The sequence below is a fragment of the Myodes glareolus genome, chromosome 5, assembly GCF_982192425.1.
Source record: "Myodes glareolus chromosome 5, mMyoGla1.1, whole genome shotgun sequence".
NCBI lineage: Eukaryota > Metazoa > Chordata > Mammalia > Rodentia > Cricetidae > Myodes > Myodes glareolus.
In genome coordinates this window covers 80,060,956-80,075,456 of record NC_142030.1, presented here as the reverse complement: position 1 = coordinate 80,075,456, position 14,501 = coordinate 80,060,956, and the positions used below count along the sequence as shown (strand labels likewise).

Below are 14,501 nucleotides of genomic sequence, written 5' to 3'. Positions count from 1 at the left end.
ATTTCAAAGATTTTACTTCAAATCTGCAAGAGGGGGCCTGAGGAGCTGGTTAAGCTCAGTGATTGAGAGTTCATGCTACTCCTGCAGGAGACTGTAAGTTGGTTCCCAGCACACACATCAGGTGCTTCACAATCGCCTCAAAGTCCAGTTCTAGGGGGATGAGAGACCTGGGACTTCTAAGGATCTCTGTGCTTTCCTGCACCTTTCCTAACAGACATAATTAAAGATAAAATAAATCTTTAAAATATGGAGGAGAGAAAGACAGGACTTTCACACCTTGAATTCCTTTTGAAAACAGCTCTCCTTGAGTGACTAGCCAAACAGGCAAAACTTAACTTTTATCTGGGAGTAGAGGGCACTCCAGGTAAACTCTGAAAAGTGACTTCTCACCACTGACCCCTCCTTCTTCTCCTTTGAAGGAAATTTTTTTTTCCTTTCTGTAACTAAGAGGCATTGCATAACTTCACTGAGGAAATGGGGTAAAGCAATGTCATCTGAAGCAACAATTATTCCAGTATGCAATTCATCAAGAAAAGCTAAAAATAGGAAAACAAGCAAAACTACTGACCCTAAGAGCCAACAATTTGTGTGAATCAAGGTTTTTGCTTTATTTTTGTTTTCGTTTTAGGTTTTTTTTATTATTATTATTTTTTTGAGACAATGTCTTACTCTACAGTCCATGTTGACATGGGGGCCATAGTCTTCCCCCTCAGCCTTCCTCTTGAGTGCTAGGATTCCAGGTGTGTGTCGCTTTACCAGGCTGAAGATTCTCCTCCCGTGAGTGTGTGTGCAGTTTGCTGGGCTGCTCGGCTGTTAAGCTCTGTCCCCAGACCTCTTTTCCCTTGAGATAAAGTCCATCCTTAAACTTGAATCTTAGTTCAAGCAGGCCTTGATTTACATACTCCATCTTCAACCTTGAGAGAGGCCAAGAAATTTTATTTCTTTGGATTTCTGTTAGGACAAGAAAACTAAAGCTTAATTCTGGAAAGATAATGAGTATATACATAAATATATTTCCCCCACATTTGATCTAACTCAAAGTTTATGGCATATTTACATCATGATTTCAGTAAATATTGCTTCAAACTCTTATTCCTCTCTACTTAGTGACAGAAACTTTGCATCTGATGTATTTTATTATTTTAAAAGGTAAACCTTCGAGATTTGAGTATTTGTATAAAATCTATAATTGAAGGGTTCTGGGAGATTTTTACTTTCTCTTGTCAAGCACCTTTCTTTAATTTGAATTTTGGATTATTTGGAAGCAAACCATGCAATTCCTTTATAAAAATATTTATTAAAATGATTCAGAAAAATACAAATAATTGAAATTGTCTTGAAAGTTGTTAATTTTTTTTTCTTATTAAAAGCAACAACTGACTTTCTGGTACCCAGATCAATTTAATTCTTATGGAAATTGCTCTTCGAAAAGGGAGCTCTGACCAGGCAGTTTTACTCCAACCTTCTCAGGCAGAGACAGGTGGGTCTCCGTGACAGGCCAGCCTGGTCTACAGAGTGAGTTCCCAGATAGACTCCAAAGCTCCACAGAGAAACCCTGTCTTGAACCAACAATCCCCACCCCCCCCCCCCCCGACGCCCCAATGAAAAAGAAAGAAAAGAAAGTGAGCACGGTTATAACTGAAGGTGATTCATCGTCTTAACATTGTTGTTCTGCTCTGCTTGCCAGATTTAGTCCAAATAGAGGCTCCACACACGTGGACCCACAGCTGCACTGCTCTGGTACAGCTCGCAAGGTAAGGCAAGGTAACAGAAAGGGCAGAGCACTCTCTGCAGTCTCTGTGTTACGGCAGAGCTGTGACCTTCAGGCCACTGGACTGTCACAAGTTAAATCCCCAGTGCAGCCGTTCTGCAGAATGAAGATACAGATGACTCTTACGAAAGATCTTTTCTGCACTGGGATTGTCGCTCTATCTGCAGAATGCCTTCTTAGCATGCATGAACCCTGGGGGTCCATCTCTGCCACCACATAGACTGGTTAGAGTAAAGACCTGCAATCCCAGTGCCCAGGAGGTCGATGGAGGCCAGCCTGGCATAAACCAGAGCCTGCCTAGGAATAAACAGGTGAGCACGCAAGGAAAACCGCTTCTTTGATTAGATGACTCTAGTTTCTGAAGGTCATACTAGGTATTTGATATTGGAGCTGGTGATTTGTTAGCTTTCTCGTTCGTCTGCTGAATCCCTGGTGATTGTTTCAAAGCACGTTGACTAACTCAAGAGCAAAATTCAGCATGAGCTATTGAATAAAAGAAAAAAAAAGTTTTAACTTATTTTTGTCGTTAAGTATATGATTTATTGAAAAACCCACACTGTTACTTTTAACAACTTGATTTGAAACCCTTCTAGGGATGGCTGCTTGAGTTTAGATGCTATTAACCCACTACATTAGTGTCATGAAAGAGATTAATAGAAGCTAAAACGTCCCAGAATCAGATGTAAGTACTGATTCGGAGGGTCTGGGATGGGGTTCACGACTCCTTTTTACTGAGCTGCTCAAACAGTTCTTACAGAGAAGGGCCTTGGGCCGCACAGTGAGAAACACTGCGTCTGCCTTTGTACTTTTCCCTATTAAAATCCAAAAGAAGACACACATACATAAAACAAAAGCAAACATCTTTTTCCTTCTTTTTTTCTTTATGGTTTTTCAAAACAGGGTTTCTCTATGTAACAGTCCTATCTATCCTGGAACTTGCTTTGTAGATCTACCTGCCTGTGCCTCCCAAGTGCTGGGATTAAAGGCATGCGCCACCACCACCTGGCAGGAAACATCTTTTTAATATGCGATTCTTCTATGGTTTCCATCAAGAAAACAAATTATGGTTAATGTTGCTGAACATGTATGGCAAAGGGAACCCTTATATATTGATGCTGGGGATGTAAATTGGAAAGTCATTATGAAGCGTCCTCAAAAAGCTGAAATTAGAAATACCATATGAGTCAGCCATAGCACTGCTGAATGCTTGAACATCTCTAAGTCAGTATACGTCAGAGATACCTGCCAGGAAATGGAGTCTGCCGGGAATGGTGGCTCATGCCTGTAATTTCATTTGTTGGGACCTAGAGGCAGGAGTATCCTGCCTTCAAGGTCACCCTTGGTTATATGTCTATTTCAGCATAGGCTACATGAAGCTGTCTTAAACAAAAAGCGAAACAAAACAAGGAAGATTAAAAGAAATGGAACTAACTTTAATGTCTATCAATAGTTGAATGGATGAGGAAAATGTGTTGCATGCACACAATGGGATTCTATTCAGCCATACAAAATAAAATTCTGACATTTGGGGAAGATAAACAGAACTAGATATCATTATGTTAAGTGAAATATATCAGACAGAAAGAGATAAAGACTGCACGTTTTCTCTCATATGAAATCTGTATTTAAATGTGTATATGTGTGCATGTGCACATGTGTGTGCATGTGTGTACATGTGCGTGCATGCTATGAGTGGGGTGTGTGTGTGTGTGTGTGTGTGTGTGTGTGTGTGTGTGTGTTGGTCACCATAGTTAAGAGGAGAGCATGAGAAGGGCAGGACAGATCGGAAAGAATAAGGCAGCTTGGGACCCTTAGTTTTATTAGCTCTCCAGACAAGTCTAGTATAGCAGGGTAAAGACCTTCTAAATGCATTGAATCTTTTTTTTCCCTAGCCCCTCAATCCTCTTCATCTACAAAGTATTTTGCAGTTAATATTTTAATTCAGTTATAGTGTAGCTGTTCCTTCCAGTGACCAGTGTGGAAAGGGATCATTTTTTTCACAATGTGCACAGGGGACCTAATGATGGGGCAGAGGTATTTGTATCACCCTTGCTTCTGTAAGTAACCAGTGAACTCACTGACTTGCCAAGTTGGGCTGTTCAGCCTGTGATTGCTTTATGTATGATAAGTTGATGTTTCTATATGTCTTCCTAGAAGAGTCATGTGACAGCAATCATACTTGTTTTACATACATGTGTAGATACATATATGTATATATGTATACAGATATGTATAGATACAGGTACTTTAATATTTTTTTCTCTAACAATTAAACACAAACAGCTGTATAAATTATTGCCAGATCTCAGAGGACATTTTGAGAAAACTATCTTTCTAGGTTAACTCCAAAATATAGAATATTTAAGTTAATAGAATTATTAACACCATGAAGTAAAAACTTGCATACTATTTTTATAAATTCTTTATACTCTTAAAAAAAATCACACTCGGCAGTTATGGTGCATGCCTTTAATACAACACTCAGGGTGCAGAGGCAGAGGCAGGTGGATCTTTGTGAGTTCGAGGCCAGTCTGGTCTTCAAAACAAGTTCTGGGACAGCCTGTTACACAGAGAAACCCTATCTCAAAAACCCAAAACCCAAACAAACAAACAAAAATTTATCATTGCAAAGACAGGTATCCTCATGAAATGTTTGTAAATAAATTTTATTATGTAAATCTATTAAAAAGTGACAAAAAGTGCATGTGATATTTGTTATCACAATAAAATTGTGAGTCTAAAACACCTTCAAGTGAATAATCTCTAAAGACAAAAATGTAAAGCTAAACTACATGTTGGTGATCATGGTAACTCAACTGAGGCCTTCACAGTATTCTGAAGCCTGAATTGATTGACTTGAGTATGTAAGTCTTACATGGCTAGTCCTCCTTCTTTTGGGTTAGGGAGATGGCTTCGTCAATAAAATGAATGCTTTACAAGCATGAGGATTCAGCTTTAACCTACCATAACCTACACAGACATCCATGTCATATCATATATGTGTAATCCCAGTGCGGGGACAGTAGCGCCAGAGGATCCTCAGTGCTTGCTAGGCAGTCAGTGGAATCAAACTGATAAGCTCCGGATTCAGTGAGAGACCCTGTCTTCACCAAAATCAAACAAGTGGAAAGCAACCGAGAAAGGCTTCGATATCAACCTCTGATCTCTACATACAGACACAGATATGCGTGTACACCAATACCCACGTGCACACACATGAATGTGTGAACGGACACACATACAATAAGGAAAAACGTTTTCCCAAGGAATAGTATTGACTTTGTATGGCTTTTCTGATTGCCCTGATACGATCATTTAGATCATTGTTGTAGCCAGGGTTTTCAACCTGATGTCACAATTTTATTTATCTAGTTACAAAAATACTTGTGTTCTGTGTTTCTGTGATTATGTAGGACAGTATTAAAACTACGACAAGGCAGAAGAAATAAACGACCTCAGGTCTAGGCAGGAGAGGAAAACCTGCAATGCAAAGTGAGGTTTTATATCTCTAGGTATTAATAACTTCGCTGATCCAGTCATCAAACGTGCTGGGAATGTAACTGTGGTGGCATTAGGCTCTCTCATCGGAGAATTCATTGTGTAGTTGGAGTAAGAAAATGAGAAGTACATACGAAAATGGCAGAAACCATGAGAGGATGTAAGAGCAGGGAAATTTTTGTTGCCAATAACTTAGATTCTTCAGACTGAGAAAGGCAGAGTTCTGTACCTGAGTGATGCAGACAGAGAAACATAGCTGTGAAGGACTTGATCATGTCAGGAAGTGGTTGAAGCCCAGGGTAGATGCAGGCAGGTGATGTCGTTGGACATAAGGCTGGGGTCAGACCAGCTCTAATTGTGTCTGTCATTCTGGAGGACCTGGAACCTTATGTTGGGTGCAATGGCATGTGATATAAAATGATTGAATTGTTTTGAATTCTTAACAAAAGACAAATGGTTATTTTCCTGTCATCTGAAATCTCTTTTATTTCTCTTGGGTAACATTAATGATGTATTATCATCCAGTTAATAGTCTTTCTCAATGATCTGTAGAATATGGTAATTTAGTTCTCTTATGATGAGTAAAGGCTTTGAAAGAAATTTATCAGAATTTACCATAAACTTACGTTTATCAAGCTCTATAAAGCTGACCTTTTTAAAAAGGAATTTTTTGATTACGGTAAATGGCATGTATACTAGGGGAAAAATCAGGCTATTTCTGGAACATGCGCCAGATACAAGCAGGTTTAAGTAGATTTCTGGAAATATGCTTATGGAAAATGAAGTCCTCAAAACAGAGAAGCAGACAGACAGACAAACAAGCAAACACCTGTCTTGAGGACTGTGTGAAAAATGAGGAGACACACTCTCCACTTGTCTCCAAGACCCTCCTGCCGTGGGCGGTGGTCAGACTGGCTGGTTCTTTCTGTGCACCCAAGCTTCTTCCCGGCAAGGGTGATGTCACTTTGACTGTATCTCTTATTTCTAGGACCCACCAGATGGATTAAGCACAAAGGGAACATTTATTTTTTAAACTTAGAAAATGGCAATGACAAGGACATTTTGGTTAGCTGAGTAAATGGATGTCTCTGTGTGTGTGTGTGTATACTGGAAATTGAACTCAGCACAAGTTAAATCTGTTACCTTACTGAGCTATACCCACCAGCCCACGACTTCTCCAATTCTGACCTTGATAAATTTTTAAGATGCTTATAGATACAACAGCTTACTTTTCTATGGATTGTTAATAAGGATAGCACATTTATTATACATCATTATTTTATAGAATGCTACTGTAAACTATATTAGTTTTGACTCTCTGGTATCTGCTAGTATATGCTGATGAAGGGGAAAACTCCATAAACTGAAGTACTGACTTTCTCACTTGGTTATTTTAACAGTGTCCAGTACATTCAGTTCAACTCCCTTGTTTTGTAGGCAATAAAACAGAAACTTTACAGAGATGAGAAACTTATCTAAACTTTCACAATGAGAAACAGAATTATCTAGAACCTAGGTTTCCAGACTTCTTGCTGTTGGCTTCACACTTGGAATCTGAGTCCTTTCCTTTTTGCAACTTTGGAAGCTTCTCATCTGAGAGGTCAAGTTCTTTTTATCTTATATATCATCAATGAAAGAAGGAATAAATGTTCTAGAATAATGTGTTCTTCTGTTTGCTGAATAGATAGTACTTGGGGTCATTTTGAAGAATGGGAGAGTGTTGAGAGGCTTTTATTTTCTGGAGCCTTGGGTATGACAGCATGGAGGAAGACGACCACCCCAGAAACTTGGACTGTAGCTCCATCTTAATTGCTTACCTCACAGATGTCGCTGTCACTTCAACTCACACTATCTCAGTGTTTCAACCTGTACACTAGACATCATAAGATCTGCTCTGTCTTTCATACAGGTGGCATGAGATAAAACAGTTCCATTAATAACGACAAGAGCTTTACAGATAAGCATAGTGTCGTAGTTCATGCACCTATCAAAGCTGAAGAACTTCAAAAAGAGACCATTTAAACTTCTGTTAACACGTAAACTCACTAAATAATAAGCATGCAAGGAAGTGTTTGTTTCTTTTGCAAGCATTTTAGTGCTAGGCTAACTTCTCTACCATTTTATTGCCTACTAAAGGCAGACAATAAAAATAGACATCTTATCTATTTCGTCATGCAGTTCAGAAGAAGCGCATCTCTGTGAGTCTTAAAGAGCAATGACTACTCCTAATTAGCTTTCTGCCAAACTTTAGAAGATCCTAGGGAAGGCTGGGCCGCACTGACTCACTTCTGCTGCACATGGTGTTCTCGTCTGGCAAACAAGAACACAATGGACTCCTGAAAGTTGAGACATGAATATTTTCTATTAATTTCAAGGAACTTGTGCATTGTTTGCACAGCTGTCGGAGTCCTTTCACAGGAGGCAGAAATTACTTTTAAAAGTCTCTCGGGAAGAATAATGATAAAAAATAATAGCTATAATTTATTGGTCTTCTATTTCTTGTCAGTCACTATGCAGGAGGGTTACATATATATTTTTTTCTTCCTAATTCTCAAAGCAACTCTATGAAAGGTAGGTATTATCATTATACCTATTTTACTTTACAATATCTTTATAGCAAGGAAGCAGGATACACTATAATTTGAGTGCCTTAGTTTCCAATTCTCCTGTAGTAGGCGTCCTTGCATTTTGATTTTTTTCATAGCTGTTCTCTAGGATAATCAGTGATGTTATTAATTCCAGATAGCAGACAAATCTAAGTCAAGATGAAGTTACCTTGCTTAAACATCAGAGTCAGATCTACAACTGGGTCCTTAATACCATAGTGTTCCCCTGACATATTTTGTCATTAGATCATTGCTTTGCAAATTAATGAATTTGTTAATCGCATGATGAAATATGCTAGAGAGAAAACAGACACAGTTTCTGTCCTAATTGAATGAGGAAGAATTTAAATCAGAACTCTTTGAGCAGCTACTCCCTGGGGTTTTAGATGGCTTGGATTCCTCCCACATTATGTTTAACTCATTAATGCAGCTTTAAATAGCTGAAATCAATCACACGACTGTTACTTATTTAGCATTGCTTAAAGCGTTCAGCCTTTGCTACTTTATAGGAATTCCTACGGCACCAGGAAAGAAGGAGGTGCAGCCTGTGTGTCAGGGCCGGTAAAGGGTGGAAGTCACAGCCAGAGGCTACGTCCTGTTCTGTGCTGGCAGCCAGACACCTAGACTCTTTCCTTCCTGGCCTCCCTGCTCTCCAGGGCAGGCTGCTCTTCAGGAGCGTCTGACTAATCCGCCCCCTCTCTCACTCTGTTCTTACAGAACGAAGGAGCAGAACGAGTAAGGAACTCAGGCTTTGGAGAAAACTGAAAGTCTAGGTCATTGGTCTAGTTCAGGACTATTATAAGAACATTCCAAAAAGCCTGGTAGTAGCAGACGATGACTGAACTTGGCTTTTGATCCCTTCTCCGTGTCGTAGCTTATTTGAGGCACCGTGAACTCAGACACCAAACTTAAACTGTCAGAGAAGTGAGGAATGGGAAGTTGAGGAGATCCTGGAGAAATGACAAGTGAAAGGCTTCAGAGCCACAGCCCCCCGGGGGGGTGTCACTGCTGGTTTTCCAGCGTATGTTATAATGAACTAGGAATACTTGAAAGACTTTAGCTCAGCTACGGTGTGATCGCTGTTGCACACCTTCCCTCTAATTTATCAGGCTTAATTGCAAACATTTCATTCTTCGAGGGCACCAGCACCTATTTCTAGCCTTGGTGGGTTGCAGCTCTGCTGGCTGCTTCTTCACCCTATGAGAAGAGTCTTTTGTTTATGGTGAACTTCACAAAGCACAGTGAGCTGGACTGGGGAGAAGGTTCAGTGTAGTGCTTGTAGCACAACCTTGAGGACTTAAGTTTTGATTTCTAGCCTCCATGTTAAAAGCTAGGCGTGGGGGCATGTCTCTGTAATACCAGTATAACAGGAGGAGCCGGGCTCGTTGGGGTTTCTGTCCCACCTGGTCCCCCATGTGTTTAGTCCCAGAGAAAATCACACAGAGAATCGACATTAATTATAAACTTATTGGCCCATTAGTTCCGGCTACTTATTAGCTCTTGTAGCTTATATTAACCCATCATTCTAATCTATGTTAGCCACATGGCTTGGTACCTTTCTCAGCATGGCAGCTCGCATCTTGCTTCTTCAGTGACCTGGGCAGAACCGGAGAGGAATGGGCTTCCTCCTTCCCAGCATTCTCCTGTTCTCATTGCCCCGCCTCTACTTCCTGTCTGGTTGACCCACCTATACTTCCAGCCTGGCCAATCAGCATTTATTTAAAACATGATTGGCAGAATACAGACAATTCTCTCACACCATACCAGTATTGAGCAGGCAGATCCCTGGGACAGTTGCCAGCAAGTCTAATCTGACCAGCCAGCCTCAGGTCCCTGGGAGAGACCCTGGCTAAAAATATCCAAGGTGGACAGCTCCTGAAGAATGACACCTGCGGCCTCCATACACACAGACACAGCCCTAGATATGCACATGCATAATCATGCATATGTGTGCACACTCCAAAATGCACCTAGGTGCTCAAAAACGAATGTGCACTCACACACAAATGTTGACTGCGAACAAAGATCTGCTCGTTTTTGCCTCCTGGATGCTGAGAGTCAATGCCTGCTCACCACTCTCAGTTTATCCTATGCATTTTAAACTAGATTACTAGTATCATTTTTAGGGTAATTAATTTCATATTACCTTATCCACTCGGGATATTTTTAATGAATGACCATAATTTTTATCCTAAATTCATTAAAAATTTTGAGCTTTATAAATTTTTAAAATTGATTCATTTATTAATTAAAGTAAATTGTGTACCACTTGTCTTCTTGGGCAAAATTGGTTAAAAGCTCAAGATTCACTCCATAGCCGACTCCAGAGGATTATACTACAAAATGACAGTTCAACATGCCTGTTCTCTTACCATTTACTAGAACAAAGCAATATTGAACATGTTTGAGTAGCTTATGTTTAATGAATGATAGCATTCTAATTAACTTTCCTTATTGACAAGATATGGGGGAAATTATCATGTTATAAAATGATAACAGTACACTTTCCTATGTGCTAGAGAAGGCCAATAAAAGGAAACCAGAGTTCCCTTCTGTTTCTCTGGAACATCAGGAGAGAACAGAGGGCGTTTCCAGCTTCTGGTTGAAGACAGGAATTGTAACTGTTCTCTCTCGAAGGGCCCTGCCCCTAAGCTGCCAGACCTGTTTCTTCTGTTGATTTAGTGCAGGTACCCTTCCCGGGAGTCCCTCCCCCAGTGCAGTATTGACTGCTGACCTGACCGCTCCTCATTTTTTCCCTGTTCTTTCTTCCTATCTTTTCCCAAGACACTAAGCACATTTTCTTTTTCCCTGTCTTGCTGCATGCATTCTGTCCCTGACACTCTGGGATTTCTTGCTTGCTCTCTGAAGCTCCCTTACCCTTTTGGCCATGAGTCAGCGCAGTAACCTCTATTGCAAAACACACGCCTTTCTCCTTTCTTCGTCTCCATGCCCATCCACTGTGAAGCTGCTGAGACTTTCCACTTGCCTGGTTCTTTTTCCTCCTCCCTTCTCCTCTTCCTCCTCGACACTCCTTTTTCTCCAACACTGAATGTCCCCGAGCTTCCAACTGCTGCTTCAGTTGTTAAATGCTCTTGTTAACAAGATCCGTAACTTGACAAAGGGAACTCTGCTTTTCTAGTAACAGCTGCACATCCTTCCACTTTTTAAAAAGGAAAAACAAGTAATCCTTCACTCACGGAGCTTACGGTTTTCTGTTTTCTCATTTTGGCTCTTTCTACTCTACCAGATGAATGCCAGCGTTGACTTCTGAGAGCAACCTTAATTCTAAAATGTATGTGGACCTATGGGTCAGTTATATTTCCTGCAAGCTGCAATTTCAACATTGACAGTGTTGTCTTTCAGTGCAGGCCACGAGGGAGTCAATATTAACATCCTGGTCAATAACATCATAAAGGTATAATTCCTGTCTCTTTGGGAACAACGATTATCTCATTATAAAATTTTCCATGTATTTTTAAAATGTTTGACATTTTACATGTATTAAATGACATATTTAGCTGTAATCACATTCATTTGTGCTTTGCAAAAGGCATTACCTTTGAAGAGGTTACTGATATGTAATTTGTAAACAACATTTGTATTATGACATGTCTATCTGGAAACCCCATTAGTTCAGGTCCTCATTTCCCTCAACCTGGCTACTTAAGCAAAAAACCAACCAACCAAACAAACAAACACCACTCCCCACACACAAATAAAACAAAACAAAATGAAACAAAAACACCTTCCAAACCAAACCATCCCACAACAAAAACAATAGTTATCGCAGTGACTAAAAGTACTGGCCACTAAGCCTGATATCCTGAATGTGATCTCCAGTAGGCATGTAGTGGAAAGAGAAAAGTGATTCCTGCAAGTTGTTTTTTGACCTGTCCACATGTGCCTTGGGATGCGCACATATGTGTATATATGCAAACACACTACGTAAATAAAAGTGTAATAAGACAATACCAATAATAAACCATTTATATACACAACTTATATGACAAGAAGAAATCTGGACAGTTTGGGGTTTATTTGTCATAATCATACCTTAATTCTTCTCTCTCTCTCTCTCCCTCCCTCCCTCCCTCCCCCCTCTCTCTCCCTCCTCTCTCTCTCTCTCTGTCTCTCTCTCTCCCTTTGCCCTCTCTCTAGTAGACCTAAACATTGTCAGTTTAACCTTCCCTCTTCTCCTCTCTGCTTGTCTGAAATGTGAAGCAATCACTTCAAATTGACTTTCAATTGCGAAGATTACAGAAACACACAGTAACTGCCTCCAGTCCTTTTAAAAATAAGTCTGGTGGAGTTTTCTTCCATTTGAGCTTTCACATGTGTGCTTCTGGTCAGACCCTTTTGACTTTCTGAATCCTTCGATAGTGTCTTCCAAGCTTTTTCTCTCTCTTAGCTCTTTCTCAGTAGCATGCTCAGAAACAAGTATCTAACTCCTGTTTGTACCAATCCTCTCATGTTAGCTCATGAACATCTCCCATCAGACAAATACACTTACTTCATATTCACACTTCTGTCCTTGTAAATATTTGAGGCCAGAAGTGATGTTGGACCTAACGAGAGTGTAATATGTCCAATGAGAGTCTGATTAGAAAAAGGAAAGCTGGGTAGTTCCTAGATCAGCTATTGAAATTTGTTCCCTACTTTGAAGGCCACACACACAGACACACACACACACATATGCACACACACACAGAAACACACACATACACACATATGGACTAGCTGTTGTCTATGAAAATGGAATAGCAATAGTTAAAACTCCAACAGAACTTAAGTAGACCAACTTAATATCTTACTGTACTTTATTAAATAAATTAGGAATGTGTCTCTAACAGTGCCTCCTCCTGTAGTCCGTCTTCAGGGGAAGCATAAACAGGCAGTTCTTTTGGTGAGACTAACACTAAGTTAAAAAGAATGGCCTCAATGCAGTTTAGGTGATGTGAATCTGTCCAAACTCACCAGGCCCAGAATCTGGAGCCAAGGGAGGACAATCCTAGCTTAGGGTTTGTTCAGTTACTCTGGCCCAGGGAATTATTTCTGTGCCTTTACCAGATTGCTAGTAGAAAAGCCAGAAGTATGGATTTCCAATGAATCAGCAGTTTGTGATAACTCTACTTCCATCTGAGCACCCAAATATTGATGAGAAATAACTGATCTATTATGTATCCATATAATGCATATGTCATATATAATTGATGAGAAATAACTGATCTATTATGCATCCATATAATGCATATAGCATACATAATGGTTTGAAAGCATTATGATGATATATAAACAGGATCATTACAGTTGAAAGCTGGGTAATCTCAACAGAAAAGACCATTTGGCAACTGTGAATTTAGCTTTAATAGTCAACCTGACCAAACTTAGAATTATCTGAGAAGACAGTCTCATGTGGAATTGTCTGTATCAGGTTAGCTTGTCAACACATATGCGTGGTTCTTGATAGAGTCAACCAATGTGGGAAGACCCAAGCCACTGTTCTGTGGGCAGAAGGTCATGAATTGTGTATGAGTATAACTGTATGAGAAATTGAGATGACCCCAAGGAATGAAACAAGTAAGCAAGGGTGTATCTGTTTCTCTCTGTTCCTGACTGTGGATGTGGGATTACCACTGGCCTCAAGTTCCTGCCTCTGTGACTTGTTCACTGTAACGGGCAATTACATCAAATTGTGAGAAAAAATAAATCTCCTTTCTCACCTAAATTTCTTTCTGTCAGAGTATCTTATTGCAGCAACAATAATGAAATTAGACCAGCAACCATGATCTCATTAAGCAGGCAGGAACCATCAGGAAATGCCAACATTTGTGTGTGAAAGTTGAGCATAATAAGGTATTTATACAGTGCTAAAGTAGTTCCTCACTAAATTCATATGAATTGTGAAGGAAAAAACAATGGCATTATAGCAGAGACAGCTGGCAGAAAACTCCTCAACACAGCAATTAATGTGACATTCCCAGTGAAGGGCAGCTCAACAGTGGAGTACCTTCAGGTAGGATGTACCTGTTTTGCCAAATCATAAAGCATCAGACAACCTCCATTGACTGACATCCATTCTATAAAAGCATCCTTCTACAGCAGTGGTTTTCAACCTGCGGGTGGCAACCCCTGTGGGAGTCGAGTGACCCTTTGATTAGGGTCACATATCAGACTTCCTACATATTAGATATTTACATTACAATTCACAACAGTAGCAAAATTACGGTTATGAAGTAGCAATAAAAATAATTTTATAGTTGGGGATCGCCATGACATGAGGAACTGTGTTAAAGGGTCAGAGTATTAGGAAAGTTGAGAACCATTGCTGTAAGGTCACTGTCATAAGACTGAGGAGCTGGTTCAGTTAGAATGAGGCTAGGAATGTTCCAGGACAACCAGGAATGTTGCACAGAGAAACCCTGTCTTGAAATACAAAACAAAACATATATTCACATCTCTATACCTGTAGGTTAGTGTAGTGTTGAGATCTGACCAGAAAGGTTTATTGATCCTGTGGACAGTGATTAATATGGGAACTCACCACATGTCAGCATGGCAAGAATAAGTGTCAGTGGAGTATTCAGTCACAAACGGGACATCTGTAGCTCACTCTCTTCCCAAGGCTC

General features: G+C 40.0%; 2 long non-coding RNA genes across 2 annotated transcripts in view; one reads left to right on the top strand and one right to left on the bottom strand.

Moving 5' to 3' along the window:
• Positions 1–583: 583 nt before the first annotated feature.
• LOC148122120 (uncharacterized) lies at positions 584–11,138 on the bottom strand. The gene is made up of 2 exons (XR_015737808.1): positions 10,753–11,138; positions 584–951 (listed from the first exon to the last, which is right to left on the bottom strand). It is a non-coding gene; the product is annotated as an uncharacterized LOC148122120 (long non-coding RNA).
• Positions 1,711–14,501, top strand: part of LOC146894963 (uncharacterized) — a 42,626-nt gene continuing 29,835 nt past the window's right edge. The window contains exon 1 of the long non-coding RNA XR_015001158.2: positions 1,711–2,082. This is a non-coding gene — a long non-coding RNA (uncharacterized LOC146894963). The remainder of the gene's footprint in view (positions 2,083–14,501) is intronic.